This window comes from Dromiciops gliroides, chromosome 3 (assembly GCF_019393635.1).
Source record: "Dromiciops gliroides isolate mDroGli1 chromosome 3, mDroGli1.pri, whole genome shotgun sequence".
Classification (NCBI taxonomy): domain Eukaryota; kingdom Metazoa; phylum Chordata; class Mammalia; order Microbiotheria; family Microbiotheriidae; genus Dromiciops; species Dromiciops gliroides.
This window is the reverse complement of record NC_057863.1, coordinates 473,923,522-473,938,966: the sequence shown is the minus strand read 5'-3', so window position 1 is coordinate 473,938,966 and position 15,445 is coordinate 473,923,522. Positions and strand designations below refer to the sequence as shown.

The following is a 15,445-nucleotide window of genomic DNA, read 5'->3' as shown; positions in this document are numbered from 1 at the left end:
AAACCACAAATTTAGTTTATTTTAAGGTTATTATAGTTTTGAAAATAATTTGTTAATATTTATAATTAAAAATTAATTATAATAAAGATTATAATTAGTTGCGATGCCCAGTTTTCTGTATAATTTGAAGCAGGTAAAAACTACTAACTATGTGACTCAAGAATTGGATTCTAGCTTTGTAATTTGGACATGATCTTGACCTTTTTCTAAAAGGCTATGAAGTTGATTTCATTTCTCACCAATAGTTCTGTATCCAAAATCACCAAGATGCACAACAAACCCTAATCTCAGTTCTCTTATCAAAATTCCATTCTATAAGTCTATAGTAAACAGACCATTGTGTGTCTACTTTGTGCCTTATATAGACATGAACTGCACAGCCAAGAAATGAAATGTGTTCTGACCTGTACTTTGGCTACAGTGGAGAGCAGCTTGTCCCAGCAAAACTATGAGTATTCTCCAACAGTCAATCTGGAGCTATATCTTTTATGTAGGAAAATTATGGTCACCCAGAATTATACCTTTAACATTAACCTATATGGTCACTATGTTGAGAGTGAAGTGCAAAGCAGACTATAAAACAGATTCTAATAATTTGCTACATAGAAGCATTATATTTTTAAAATTAAGACAAAAACAAAGTAAGGGACTGAAATAAAATTTATTATACTTCAGATTAATGCCAAAGAACCCGAGAATTACAGTTGTGATTTTGGATAAGAAAACATTAAAACAGTTACTTAAGAGAGACAAATAGGTTTAGCATATTATGAATAAAGACCCTATAGAGCATAAAATAATATCAGTATCAAATCTTTATGTACCAAATGTTATAACATCTAAGTATTCAAAGGAAAAGTTAAATGAAATGCAAAAAGATAATAAAACATTAATTGTTGCTGTATTTCTTCAGAAGTTAACAAATATAGCAGAAGAAAAACTAGATGCCATGTCCTGTTGAAATATTCCAATGGAAATCTTAAAGAGTACACTTTCATCACACAATACCTTTACAAATATCATGTTCTGGCACAAATATAAGTAAATAAATGCAGGAAAATGAACATTTTAAGATCATACTTATTGTGGCTTTTCCCCAAGGATCTGTGATTTCTGTCCATTTTCTTAGCTAGCTGTCCTTTTTATATCCTATTTCTCTATACTTTCACTTGGAAGAAGAGAAAACCAAATACTAACTGTTCCTTTAAGTCCTTCAGTTTATTGCCTGCCTCTTCACAATTCCTAAAGATTCTTTATGTTTTTTTTTCCCAGGTGGTATTTTTGTTCCTCTATGGATCATGAATTGGGGTTTCAGAAGCTTGACAGACAGCAGTATGATTTCCTCCTCAATCTTAATAGATACCTCAGGAAGACAGCACTTTTTCCCATTTTGTATATTAAGTCAATATATGTCCAAGTCTGCACCTCTCATCAAGTAGTTATAGCACCAGGACACATCTCTTTACATGGTGCCATTGCCCCTTATCGCATAGTAAGTTCTTAATAGATGCTTGTTGCCTTGACTTATTCAGTACTGTGTGTCAGATAACCATTCTGAGTGCTGGGGAAAGTATAGTAAAAATAGTCTCTCATTTCAAGGAGTTTACATTCTGTGGTGGTTTGTGAGGAGAGACAACATGTAACCTAGGGCAGCAGGAAGGGCCTCTTATAGGAGGCAGTGCTTAAGGGGAGATTTAAAGGGAACTAGGGACCCCAGAGGTAAGGAAGTTCTACCCTCTTTTCCTCTTCATTCATTCATTTGTTCACTCATTAATTTGTTTGTTCATTTGTTCATTCATTCATTCATTCAACAATCATTTATTAATTATCTGATATTTGCTAGCACCATGTTATATGCTGGAGATTTAGAGGCAAAAATGAAATAATCTCTGTGCTCAGAGCATTTGCCTGAACACTTATTATTAGCAAATACAAAATATAAATACAGAGTAAATACAACTAATCTCAGAGAGCTCTAGCACCTGGAGGATTTAAAAAACCCTCCTTTGGGAAGTGGCACTTTTATAGAGCTGTGATGGAAGCAAGGGCTTCTAAGATGTGGAGGTGACAAGGGACTGTTTTCCAGGCATTGTAAAAAGCTTGTACAATGGCAATGATATATGCAAATAACAACAAATAGGATGTTTTTCTACCTTTCAAGGCCCTGATCCTCATAACTCTGATTTTGCTTTTTTTTTTTAAGAGTTTTTTTTCTTATTTTCTTTCAAACTCTTTTCTTCTATCCTCCAGGGGTATACTTCATCATCCCTGATTTGGGAGAAAAGAAAGGTATTCCTTCATCCTATATATCTTCTCTCCTTGCAGGAAAATCTAGTTATACTTAGTGTATGGATGCTTGGTTCCCTGTGGTAGACACCCAAATGTGGTCCAATTTCTGGGCACTAGAGCAGTTCCTTCATCTTCCACACTTGCTGAAATAGAAGTCCTCTGTTATTGGTGTCTGTCCCTAGTTACCCCAGCTACCAATTGCAGCAGCAAACTGCTTGTTTACTCAGTTTCTTCCTATCCTACTAGGCCTGACTGTTGCCTTCTGTGTCTGTTCAGACCGTTATAGTATCCCGCTGTGCAGTAACAAAGGCTGGAGAGTTTTAAATGAATTGGAGATTAAAAACAAACCTACCGAATTGTACAGCAGGGCACAAGTAATAAACTTAATTATTCAGTCCATCACAAGTCCTCTTTTTTCCATCTGGAAAGTAACCACAATCTTAAGTTTGTAAATGGACTCCTGCTTGGTCAGATATTCCCAGGCATTTACATTTGGTAGTATTTTTATTATCTGTAACAAAATCTTACTCTTTTTTTTTTTTTTGCAGGGCAATGAGGGTTAAGTGACTTGCCCAGGGTCACACAGCTAGTAAGTGTCAAGTGTCTGAGGCTGGCTTTGAACTCAGGTCCCCCTGAATCCAGGGCCAGTGCTTTATCCACTGCACCACCTAGCTGCCCCCCAAAAGCTTACTCTTAAAAAATAGGTCAGGTTTACAAAATGCATCTCAAGGTTTGGTCTTTTAATAAACCAAGCATTTTCTCCTGGATAGTTTAACTTGATAATAAGATTTAAAGGCATAGGCATGATGGTCTCTCCCCTCAAGTCATAATAACGTTTCCTTCCTAATCAGGGGCAAAACTCTAGCTATATAGGACACTGGGATGTGACAGTCTTAGCCCCAGAATTACAGAGAAGTCTGCATTTTACATTCACTGGAAGAAGAAAAAATAAGCCGAGGTCCTGAGCTGCAAAATTTTAGTGATGTTTAACATAACCATAATTTATATTCTGAAAAAAAGTATGTTAATATGTATTCGCATCCAAGCTGCTACATACCATTGGAAAACGTGTGCTCTACATATCTATCTACATTGGATTGAAATTTTAGACAATAGGTTATTAGGTAAATACAAAATCACATTGCACAAATCATGCCTTTAATAGATCCTAAAAGCATTTAGTGCTGCTACATTCTACTAGGTAAATATGATGTATTACTAGAGTTAGTACACATTGCAGATGATGGATTTTTAATGACTTTTTGAAAAATTTCTGTGCATTTCCCTGAGGATCTCCCCCTCCCTCTCCCCCAACTTCTCTAATGGGAAGACAACAAAGGAAATGCATGTATGAAATTCCTGTTTCAATTAGCAATTATGAGGCTACTGTCAAATCACAGTTCTAAATGAAACCTCAAGCTTTGTTCTTAATCCATTTTATGCTCAATGTGTTTGGAATGCTACACACAGGTGAAACAGAGAAAGCCTGTGACAGAGGCTGAGACTGAAATGATTACTTAACACTTTCCCAGAAGCCAGAGCACTCTATATGACCTATTAAAATATACCCTTGGGGAGTTTGTATACCAGAAAGGTAAATCAACAAATATAACTAAATTCTAAGATTGGTTTTTGTGCCAGTATGAAATTGACCATTGGGTTCAAAGATTTATGTGACCTTGCTAATGGGAATAAATAATGTACTTTAACCAATAGCCCAGTTATCTAAAATTCTGAAGGAAGGATAGATTCAGCTACATGAGCCTGGTATGCATAGGAGCTCTTAAACCAAAAGCAATTCAAGGGAAACTTGGGGAGCAGGAGGGCTGGACTCATCATAGTAGGCTTCAAAAGTTGCAGTGCCCATAGCCTTATTATAGTTTGGACAACTGAAATTCTCCATGTCTAGCTCAATGCTCCATTGTTTACCTTGTAGTTACTAGACCCTTGATTTATTAATCTTGGACTTTATCTTCTACTAGCTTCCCTGGATTTGGTTGTGGTCTTATTTTTGACTGATGTTTGGACAACATTACTGCCTCTGGCCTATTCATCTTTGTTTTTTTTTTGTTTGTTTTTTTTTGTTTGTTTTTTTTTTTTTTTTAGTGAGGCAATTGGGGTTAAGTGACTTGCCCAGGGTCACACAGCTAGTTAAGTGTTAAGTGTCTGAGGCCGGATTTGAACTCAGGTACTCCTGATTCCAGGGCCGGTGCTCTATCCACTGCGCCATCTAGCTGCCCCACCTATTCATCTTTGTGACTGAAAACCCCAGCTTCTGAGCTTGGCTTCTAGTCCTGACAGGTTCACTGCCTGGCTCTTTTAGTTCCAAAATCTCTACCTATAACCACTGTCCATACCCTTGTCACATAGACTCAACTGGAATGTGTTGGTTGAAACCTCTCCTTTACTCCCCAGTGACAGAAGGCTTTGGTGAGCCCATGGAACTGAGTAGCCAATGGCCCTACACAAGGCCCTGAAGAAGAAAAAGATAACAGTGCCCACAGCTTAGCATTTAAATATTCTCTAATTACCTCATATTTATTAGCATTAGTTCCTTAACTATATTACAAAGTTCTTGAGGCAGGCATATTTATAATTTTAAATAATTAATAATAACATCTAATGATTTGAAAGAGCTTATATTGACATACATAGTTCTTCATAATTGCACTTTCACATACATTACATAATTTGATCCCTATGACAACTCTATTAAGTAGGTGTAAGCGTTATCACCCTTATTTTACAAATGAAGAACTGAGGCTCAGAAAGTTTAAATGACTTGTTTGTAGTTAAACAATTAGTTAGTAGAAGTGCCAAAATTTAAATCCAGATCTTCTTACTCCAAATCTCATATTCTTTCACCAAAGATTAAAAAGTGATGAAACTGAAATTTAGCCAAAATAGCAGATAAATGAGTTCATTTAGATCTAAAAAAGCAATCGATAGACCCTGACCATTGGGTACCTATAGTATAATGAGAATACTTTCTCCACCACATCTTATGGGATTTGGATTTATAACTTTATGTTCAAACTGGAGAAGCCTTTCATTTTTGGTAATACATTTTTCAAAACAGTTTTGAACACCACTTTTGGAAGTGCCTTCAAAGCCATAGGCTCATTCGGATTCTATATATGGAGCTGGAAGGGACCTGAGAGGCCTTCAAGTCCAATTTATTCATTTTATAGATGAACTGGGGCCTAGAAAATTAAGTGCCTTGCCCAAGATCATCCAGGTCATAAATAGCAGGAACCAGACTTGAAGATGGGTACCCTTCCTTAAATCCAGTACATGTTCTTTGCAGCATGTTCTTTCTGGAGTGGCAAATTTTTGCTTTTTTAGAATTTGGACTTGAATTTTCCAAAACAATACAACAACTCTGATAAATAACTGGGTAAAGAGGACAGTAATGCTATTTTTGGTTCAGAATTATTTCATAGAAAATGTACCTTGGATCAAAGAATATAAATCAATAATTTAAAAAGGCAAAATTAAAACTATCAACAACTGTATGAAAGATGGTACCAAATCTATAAATAAGGGAAATGTAAATAATGGAAATTCTCATATCTCACCTAGTACCTTTTAAAGTGGCAAAGTTGATGGACTGACAACTGGAAGAGACCTTTGGGACCACTGAGGTTAAAAGACAGAAATAGTGTTATAGAAAATGTGGGAATGTAGACATACTAATGTAGTGCTGATGAAGCTGTGAATTGATTTGGAAAAGTCTGGGATTATGCATGAAAATTTATTTGACTGTATGCCATTTGATGATCTCATACATCATAAGGTGGTCAAAAACATATATGAAAATCCTTTTTATATGGCACATAAAAAGTTATTTATCACAGCTCTTCTTGGGTAGTAAAAAGATGGAAACAAAATGGATGCTAATCAGTTGGGAGATAGCTAACAAATTGTGATATATAAATGCAATATAATAGAACTGTGATTTAAGATAAAAACAAATATGAAAAATTTAGAGCAGCATGAGAAGACTTATACAATGTGATACAGAACAAATTAAACAAATCTAGGAAAACAATAAACACAATGCCTAAAATAATATGAACAAAAAACAACACCAAAAGGCAACTGAATCTGATTCATGCTAATAACTAACTAATCTTTGTTCTAGAGAACAGATAAAATGTGGGGCACCACAGGTGTGAAATGTGGCATATGCAGTAAGATCAGTAGAAATTGTGCTTGTTGGTTTGGTTGAACTACTTTTCTTTGTTATGAGGAATGATTCAATGGTAGGATGACACATTGATAAAGAACTGATACAAAATAATAAGGTATCATAAAATAACGTTTAGCAAAAAGAAAATAACCATGAACTGGAGCATTGGCATGGTAAACAATAACCTTCTTGGGCCACAATTGACATATACATATATATATATATACACATACATACATACACACACATATATATACATATATAATAGATCCTTTCCAATGCTTCAATAATTCTGCATATTAATGTTTTGATTTTGTGGGATGAATTCTGCATGAACAATACCATTGATGTCAAAGAAGCATCAACAATATTGTCACCTGTCTTATTTCTCACCTTCTCAATGGGTGGGGCAGGTGGTAGAGGGAGACAGAGAATTTGGAACTGAAAATAAAAATTAAAACCAAAAATAACTCCAGTATTGCCACACATTTTCCACATGTATACTTTTTGGGGTCACAGGGACTTTGAATGTTCCTTCTTCAGATGTTGATGATTATTTTAGGGCCATGCTGGAAGCACCATATTTCCTAACTCAATATTATTCACATCAAACACACCTTTTTTCCAGTTTATTTTGTAAGATCAGTATAAATATAGAGTTCAGCATTCTGTTCATCAAAAAAATGGGCCTTTATTTGAAAAATTAATCATCTATTTGAACAAATCATAACTTGGATCTTTTCAACTAGTCATACTCCCTTTGAGTGACTGGATAATTACTTTAGTTATATCATGCACATCTTTTCTAACTTCCTTAGACCTTTTGGCATGAGGAATTTTTTTCCTTTTGTAAAATGAAGTTAGATTAGATTGATCTATTTCTAAGGTCCTTTTCCATCTCCATTCTTTGAACCTCTTCTTTCTCTTAACATTTTTCATTCTTATAGCTTTTTTAAATATAGTTTTATCCTTATAGTTTCAAGCATCCACTGGTGTGTTTCTTTGCTTTTCTACAAAATTTGATATCAGGTCTTTGCTTTAAATAACTAATACTCACTCATTTTCCCACCTGCATAAAATTAAAAGCATTCAGCACAACTCCTTTCTCTAGCTGACATATTATTGGTACTTTCACTTCTTTGCTTCCATAGGCAAATTTGTTGTTTTACTTCCTAGGCCTAGCTCATGTATACATTCAGAGGGGCTTGACACAGCACTAGATGTGTAGGAAGCATTCAAGAAATACTTACTAATTGACATAAACATATGCACATACACATAAATATACACATATATATAACATACATACATATATAGTGTGTTTGTATATATACACATATATATTTGTATATTATATTTATAAATATATATTTTGAGCTAAATAATATCATCTGGCTTAGAAGTCCTGCCCTTATGAAGACATGGCCTATTTGCTCTTATAGTTATATTGAGGTCATTTTCAGAGATCTAGTGTGATTAAAAATTTAAATATTTGAATTTACCTGAAATAAGCACATGAAGCCAAAGATTTGCTTTATACATACAATGTGTATGTGTATAAATATATGCACACAGTACATTATATACAATATTATGTACGTTATATATCTTTTATGTATATAAACATATAACACACACTATATATATATATATATATATATATATATATATATATACACACACACATAGCTGCTTTAGTTTTAGACTTTACATTGCCAGTCAGTGTACACCTATCTTTATCTTGCAGTCTATTCTTGGCTTTATAGCTAGGGACATGAGAACACCATGGGAAATTATGTATCTTAACAGAGTAGTTGCTATAAAATTAGAGAAAGGTCTCATTCTGCCTTGAATGATCTAATAAGAAGCAATATGGTACAATGGAAAGGATAGTGAATGTAGAGTCAAATGATGTAAGTTTGAATCCTGGCTCTGACACTTACTGTCTGTAAACCAAAGCCTCTCCCTGAAATGATGGTCAATCTTTTAAACACCAGTATTCATTTAATGATACTATATGCTTGTGTTTCATGGAATACCACAGTCTCTAAAGAAGTAAAGTTGAGGGTGACCCATTGCCCATGGTAATGTGACCAGCTTATAGAACACTGCCAATAAAGTTTCGCACAGGAAAAAGAGTAAAAGAATATCCCAAGGGAGGTAGATGCCTGAAAGAAGATGAGGCAGTCATATATCAAGAGCAAGAGATGCTTGATAAATGACCAAGTTTCTTGATGTAATGTCAAGAAATATGGAAAAATGCTCCTAGAATCTTGCATGAAGGCTTTATAAGGAAAAATACAGACAATATTTGCATGGGATGAAAAGGCACAGACAGGTTACAATCTGTACCATTGGAGACAATATCCACATTTATGAAATTTCAGAATCATCAAAGTGCTGAAGTAAATAACAGTAGTTTTGATTTTACTCAAGGTTTTCAAGGTATAATATGTTATAGAATCAAAATATTTAGACTGTTAAATATGAAAAGACCTTAGAAGTCATTTAGTTTAAACTTTACATTTTTAGAGATAAAAATGACAGAGAAGTTAAGTGACTTACCCAAGGCAATTTATTATTAGTAGATGAAAAGAGAGAAATAAATATACTTTTTTCTCAGTAATAAGCATATACTATGTATTGTTAAAAATAAACTTTTAGACTTTAGTTGACATTATTTCAGCAAGTAATGAAATATCATTTATTATTAATAATTTATTATTTTATTATTTATTCTTTTCAGTTTTTATATTTGAATGATTATTTCACCCAAGGAATAGTAACCCTTTTCTCACAATATCCCTGATCATGGAATTATGCCCAAAGAGTTATTAAACTGCCTATATCCTTTAACCCAGCAATACCACTACTAGATCTATTTCCCAAGATGATTAGGACAAAAAGAAAAGAACCTATATAACTAAAATATTTATAGCAGCTCTCTTTGGAGTAGCAAAGAACTGGAAATTGTAGGAATGCCCATCAATTAGGGAATGGCTGAACAAGTTGTGGTACATGATTAATGGAATACTACTGTGCTATAAGAAATGATGAACGCGATGATCTTAGAAAAACATGGAAAGACATGAAGTATTGAAGAATAAAATTAGCAGAACCAAGAGAACACTGCATACAGTAATAATATTGTTTTAAGAACAACAGTGAGTGAATAATTCATTTTGACTATTATAAATACCCAAATTAACTACAAAGGATATATGAAGGAAGATGCTATCTGCATCCAGAGAAAGAACTGATAAATACAAGTATGTATAGAATGGTATTATATATATATATATATATATATATATATATATATATATATATATATATATATATATATATATATATATATATATACATATTTGTGCCTAATGGTAGGCATCTCTAGAGTGGGGGGGGTGGGGGAGAAAAAGGGAAAAAAAAGCAAGTTACATGATAACTTTATTGTATATTTAAAGGGAATAGCAAGTTGTGTATAATAGATTTGCAGTTTCATGTACAATCATTTTTTTTCTATTCTACTATGTTATGGAAATGCTTGTTTTATTTAAGTTCAGAATAAAATAAATAAAAAATTGAAAAACCCCAACATCCCAGATCAATATTCACAAAAGGATTTGGAAAAAATCAAACCCATATATTTTTAAAAAGTTAATTCTGCTTAGAATGCCTTTCATGACCATAAGGCAGAGTACATGTTATATAGCTTAAAAATATGTATAGGCCAGAATTATATGTTTGTGAAATAAACAATAAAGTCCAAACGCTTAAAGGAAGTAGAACTTAAGCAGGAAAACTCCCCACCGCACCACAGGTGTGAATTATTAGCTGTAGTGTCAGTTCCCTAACTGACTAAGCCATTTGCCTTTTGTGCTTTTCTCAGATTCAAATAACAATGTTATTTTGCACCTACCTCTACAGCAGTTTTACAGATTTTGGGATGTTCTTGAAGATCCTTGGAATATTCTTCTTCCCCTTATGAAAAATATGGAGATGTGCTTTATTAAGTTCACCAAAGGAGTGACTAGGAATCTCATTTTGGGCTGGATACTGAATTATCCAAGTAGAAATCTGACTATATTGTGAATACATTTGTCAAAACTTTAGCACTTGTTTTTCCAGAAATCATTAAAGTCACTACTTTACTGATAACATTTACACTTTATACGAAGCTGACAGATATCGGTTTGCCTAGGGACAGCCCAGTTGTTTTTTTCTCTCTTGACATATCAAATGAATAGTCATTCTGAGAAATGTCCCAGGGAGCAAAGGATTTTTATCCCAGGAACCCCATGGATAAGCTTGAAGGTCTATCTATTACCATATTTACAATAAGCTGATGATATAGTGGTTTACCAAGGGGTTCCCAATTCTTAGAAGTTTGTCAAAAGTTTATCAATTCAGACCTCTTTTTCAGGAGCTTATGTTTCATCAGGGAAGTAAAAATTCAGGGAACATTTTACATAAGGCAGTCACTCCTTAAGTAGGCACTTTCCACTGTCTAACTCTTCCTGCGATTATAGCCCTGGAATCTAGCTGGACATCTAGTAAATGCCCCAAAAGAGTAGATTTCATTTACCTCCTTATACTTTCTTCTTTTGTCCTCCGGCTCCACCTACTTTTCCCACAGTACCTAAGTTACCTTATGTATGTATAGACGAATATGATGCTAATGACCTGTCTAAGAAACCTGGAATGAGTTCAAGCACTTTAATTAAAGGGACCATGTGATCATATTGTACCCAAGACACAAGGCAGTTTTGCATAATTCACCAGTCTCCCATAAGAGAAGTGATTTTTAAAAAGTCAGTAGTAAACAAAAAAGGAAAAACCCATAGATAATCTCATACAGGGGACTTTGGTCTCATTCTCTCCTGAGAAACTTTGGCCCCAGGTAGACTAGTTCTAATCTTTATCAGAGTAAAGGGATTTCCAAACCAGGCCAAGGATCAGGAGGATTGTAAAAGAATGACAAAATGGAAGGCAAAAAGGTAGATGGTAAATAATTGAAGGACTATTTTCATGCTAATTTGACTTGTTTAATAAGTAGAGATTCTGGTTCTGGCCTAAAACCATGTTTGTTGTGCTTTTAAAGTAGTTTGGCCATGACTTGACCTAACTCTTTGCTTACATAATGCAAGCAAAACTCTAGCTGAGAAGAAACAAGATGCTGCTAAGGGACGAGGACCATGCTTTTCTTCCCAAACATAACTCATTTTAAGTTACACTCGGTATAAATGACTCATTCGTTTTCTCTTTTCATATGTTTATGTATGCATACTGAGATTGTCCACTTAGTTTCTTCATATAGAAAAACTAAATTCTAAAAATATTTTTATTACTTACACGATCACCTTGTCCAGCCTGGAGAAAGCTAACAAAATAACAAGGAAATCAAAACACTAAATTATGATACATAATGGACTATTACCATAAAGCTTTTTACATTGTTATTCATGTGTCCATATTCCTTTTACTCATATAGAAAAAGAGACTGGTCCCCAACATCTCATTAATATAATTGCTTTGAATCATATTTTAAGTGAGAAATTGATTTAAAATATACATCTTTAACTGCAAATTACTATAGCAATTAGTTACTTTTTCTTTTCATAATAACAGCTGTCAGGGTGATTATTTACCTGATTCCATCAAAATGTATTTATTGTGATTTATCTTTTGCTGTTCTATATGGATCCAAAACAAGGCTTACACTTAATATATGGGGGCAGCTAGGTGGCACAGTGGATAGAGCACCGGCCCTGGCGTCAGGAGTACCTGAGTTCAAATCCGGCCTCAGACACTTAACAAACACTTACTAGCTGTGTGACCCTGGGCAAGTCACTTAACCCCAATTGCCTCACGAAAAAAAAAATATATATGGTAATATTATGGTTTTATAGGAGTGTTCTGCTTCTAATAGGGGCTGGTAGGTGGCACAGTAGATAGAGTGCTGGGCCAGGAGTCAGGAAGACTCATCTTCCTGAGTTCAAATCTAGCCTCAGACACTTACTAGGCTGTGTAATCCTGGGCAAGTCACTTCACCCTGTTTGCTTCAGTTTTTTCATCTGTAAAATGAGCTAGGGGAAGAAATGGCAAACCACTCCAGTATTTTTGTCAAGAAAACCCCAAATAGGGTCATGAAGAGTCAGGCACAACTGAAAAAAACAGCTGAACAACAATACTGACTTCTAAACGCACTTTAGCTTAATACTTTCCTCACTATTAATCAAAACCAACGGAAACAGCTTAAAACAATAAAATGAATGATACTTTAGAATGAAATAGCCTCAACAGCATGTAAAATATGGTTCCCTACCTGTCTGGCTTTTCTTTCTCCAACCCAGCCCATTTTAAAGGTACTTTGTTTGTCCGAGACACTATAAATGTTTCTATGGTAGTATAAGTCTTTGCCACTTTAAGTTGTAAGTAGTCTGATTGTTACAAAGAGCAAAAAAATGAACTTTTGCATAAAGAAAAAGAAATACATTAATTGGTGATGGATGAAAAGTAATGAGCCTTTTGTAGGCAAATAGTGTGGTAGTTACAGAGGGCAAGAAAGAAACTTTTGTTTAATAAAAATGCCAAAATATATTTGCAAAGAAATATTTTTCACTCCCAGAAAAGCTATTTGCCAGAAGGAGACTAAAAAGAATTGTGGTCCAAATAAAAAGGGTTAAATCATTGTGTAAAGGATATAAGGTGATGCCTGTTTTGTATGTAAATAGTTTGTTGGTTATCAGGGGGTAGGAAAATAACTTTTCTAAAAAAGAAAACATCAAATGTAAATGTGAAGAAACCAAGTTTTTGGAGACACTGATTAGGAAAAAGACTGTTTTGAGGATGTGTAATAACTAAAGAACTGTAGAGGATTGTACTCCCTGAACTCAATTGATTATAACTGTTTCTATGACTGAAGAGGTTAATATTCACAGAATAATGAATCAAACAACTCTTTGGATACCACTGGATGATTAAAAGGGGCTATTGATTTCATAAGGGAGATTTCCTGAGTTTTTACCTCATAAGGGAAAGGTGAGTCAATGAGTATCCAGAAAAACTCCTCTTTTGGAGCCATGTGAAGAAACCAGCATCAGCAACAGTCAAGCTCAATGGAAGAAAGCTTCCACTTAAGCTATTGCATTTTAGTCATTCAGTCAACAATAATTTCTTAAGTGTTTACTAGATGTCAGGCATTGTATTAAGACTACAAAGAAAGACAAAAATGCCCTTGTCTTTGAAGCCTTTCAGAAGTAACTGTTGCTCTCTGCTTACATCTCTGGTATGAAAGGGAGAAGCAGAGAGGGAAAGGTCAGTTTTGGAGCTACTTTACTGTATAGGAGGAGATGCTGAAATCTAATCACAGACAATTCCCACTTTATGTAAATGGACTGTTCTGTGAACCTCTATGTAGAATAATTGTTACATAAAGCAAATTTGCTTCCACCCACCCACTTCACTTAACCTTTATAACAAAGGCATACACAAAATAATATCCTTATACGAATCATAAAATGTACTAAAATGCAGACATCAAATTCTATACCATGATAATAAACAGAATTTTGAAATTAAAGGTAATGATAAAGTATGCACATACTATACAGTAAAATTACCAAAGGTGTGGAGATGTTGTCTCTTCCCCACTCACTGTGTCATTCATTTGTTTCAGTCATGTCTGACTCTTCATGACCCCATTTGGGGTATTCTTGACAAAGATACTGTAGTGATTTTCTGTTTCCTTCTGCAGCTCATTTATAAATGAGGAAACTGAAGCAAACTGGATTAAGTGGCTTCCCCAAGGTCATACAACTAGTAAGTGTTGGAGACCACATTTGAACTCAGGTCTTCCTGACTCTATGCCCAGTGCTTTAGCCACTATGCTACCCAGCTGCTCTTTATGAAACTACTGTGAGATATTTGGACAGTGGCTCTTTTTTCCCTCATTTATATTGTTAGCATGCAATATTATCCTCAATTAGCCTTTGAATTTAAAAAATTTTGAAGTATTTGGATCCATTTTTTTAATACAAGAAAAAATCTACTCAAATGATAAAATACTTCTGCCAGCTGATTTGTCATGAATATTTTTGGTTTGACCTCAGGTTCCAAAGTTTCCCTTTCTTCTTCTGCAATCTTTGCAGCTAGCAGCTCAATCAGATCCTCATTCAACAGATCCATGAGAATCAACTCCTCTACATCATTTTCATTCACTTCTAGCTCCAATACTTGTGCTAATTTTACAATCTTCTTATATACCACTTCAAAGTTATATATTTGTCAAATCCATGAAAATCAAGAAAAAAAGTAGGCATACTTTTTTTACACACTCTCTTTATACATGGTTCTATTACATCTTCCCAAGTCTTTCAAAATTCTTTATGAAAAGTCAGATTTGTATAATGAAAATTTACATAAAGCAAGAACTGCCTACAGATAATGCAGAATCCTGGTGAGTGAAGAGATGGTTGTGCTTTCTTGCTTTATGTAGAGAAGGACTGCCTCATGAGCTTTGGAGTCCAGTTTTCTGGCTTAAAGCAAAATGGTAGCCATTTCAATAGCATAATGATTTTTTAGTACTATTTTTAAGGGTGATTGTAGATGTGTGAGGGGCAGAGCCGAAATGGTGGAGGATAGGGTGAAGGAAGATAGAAAACAGAGTAAATATCAAGGGGAGGGAATAAGATGGAGGGTAATACAGTTAGCAATAGTAACTGTGAAAGAAATGATGAGCAGTATGATATCAGAAGGACATATGAAAAATGCAAACCATCAACAGAGGAAGAACTGATGATACCTAAATACAGATTGAAGTATAATTTTATTTGTTAGCTCCTCTTTCTAAAGTTATTGTCTATTTTCTTTCACAACCTGACTCATGTGAAGATGTTTTGCAAAACTGCACATGTATGACTTATATTGAATTGCTTGATTTCATAGGGAGGGACGAGGAAGGAG

The 15,445-nt window shown here is 34.4% G+C and overlaps 1 protein-coding gene across 1 annotated transcript in view; it reads right to left on the bottom strand.

Moving 5' to 3' along the window:
• Positions 1 to 15,445, bottom strand: part of STARD13 (StAR related lipid transfer domain containing 13) — a 681,455-nt gene that overhangs the window by 607,652 nt on the left and 58,358 nt on the right. The gene's annotated exons all lie outside the window — the stretch shown is intronic.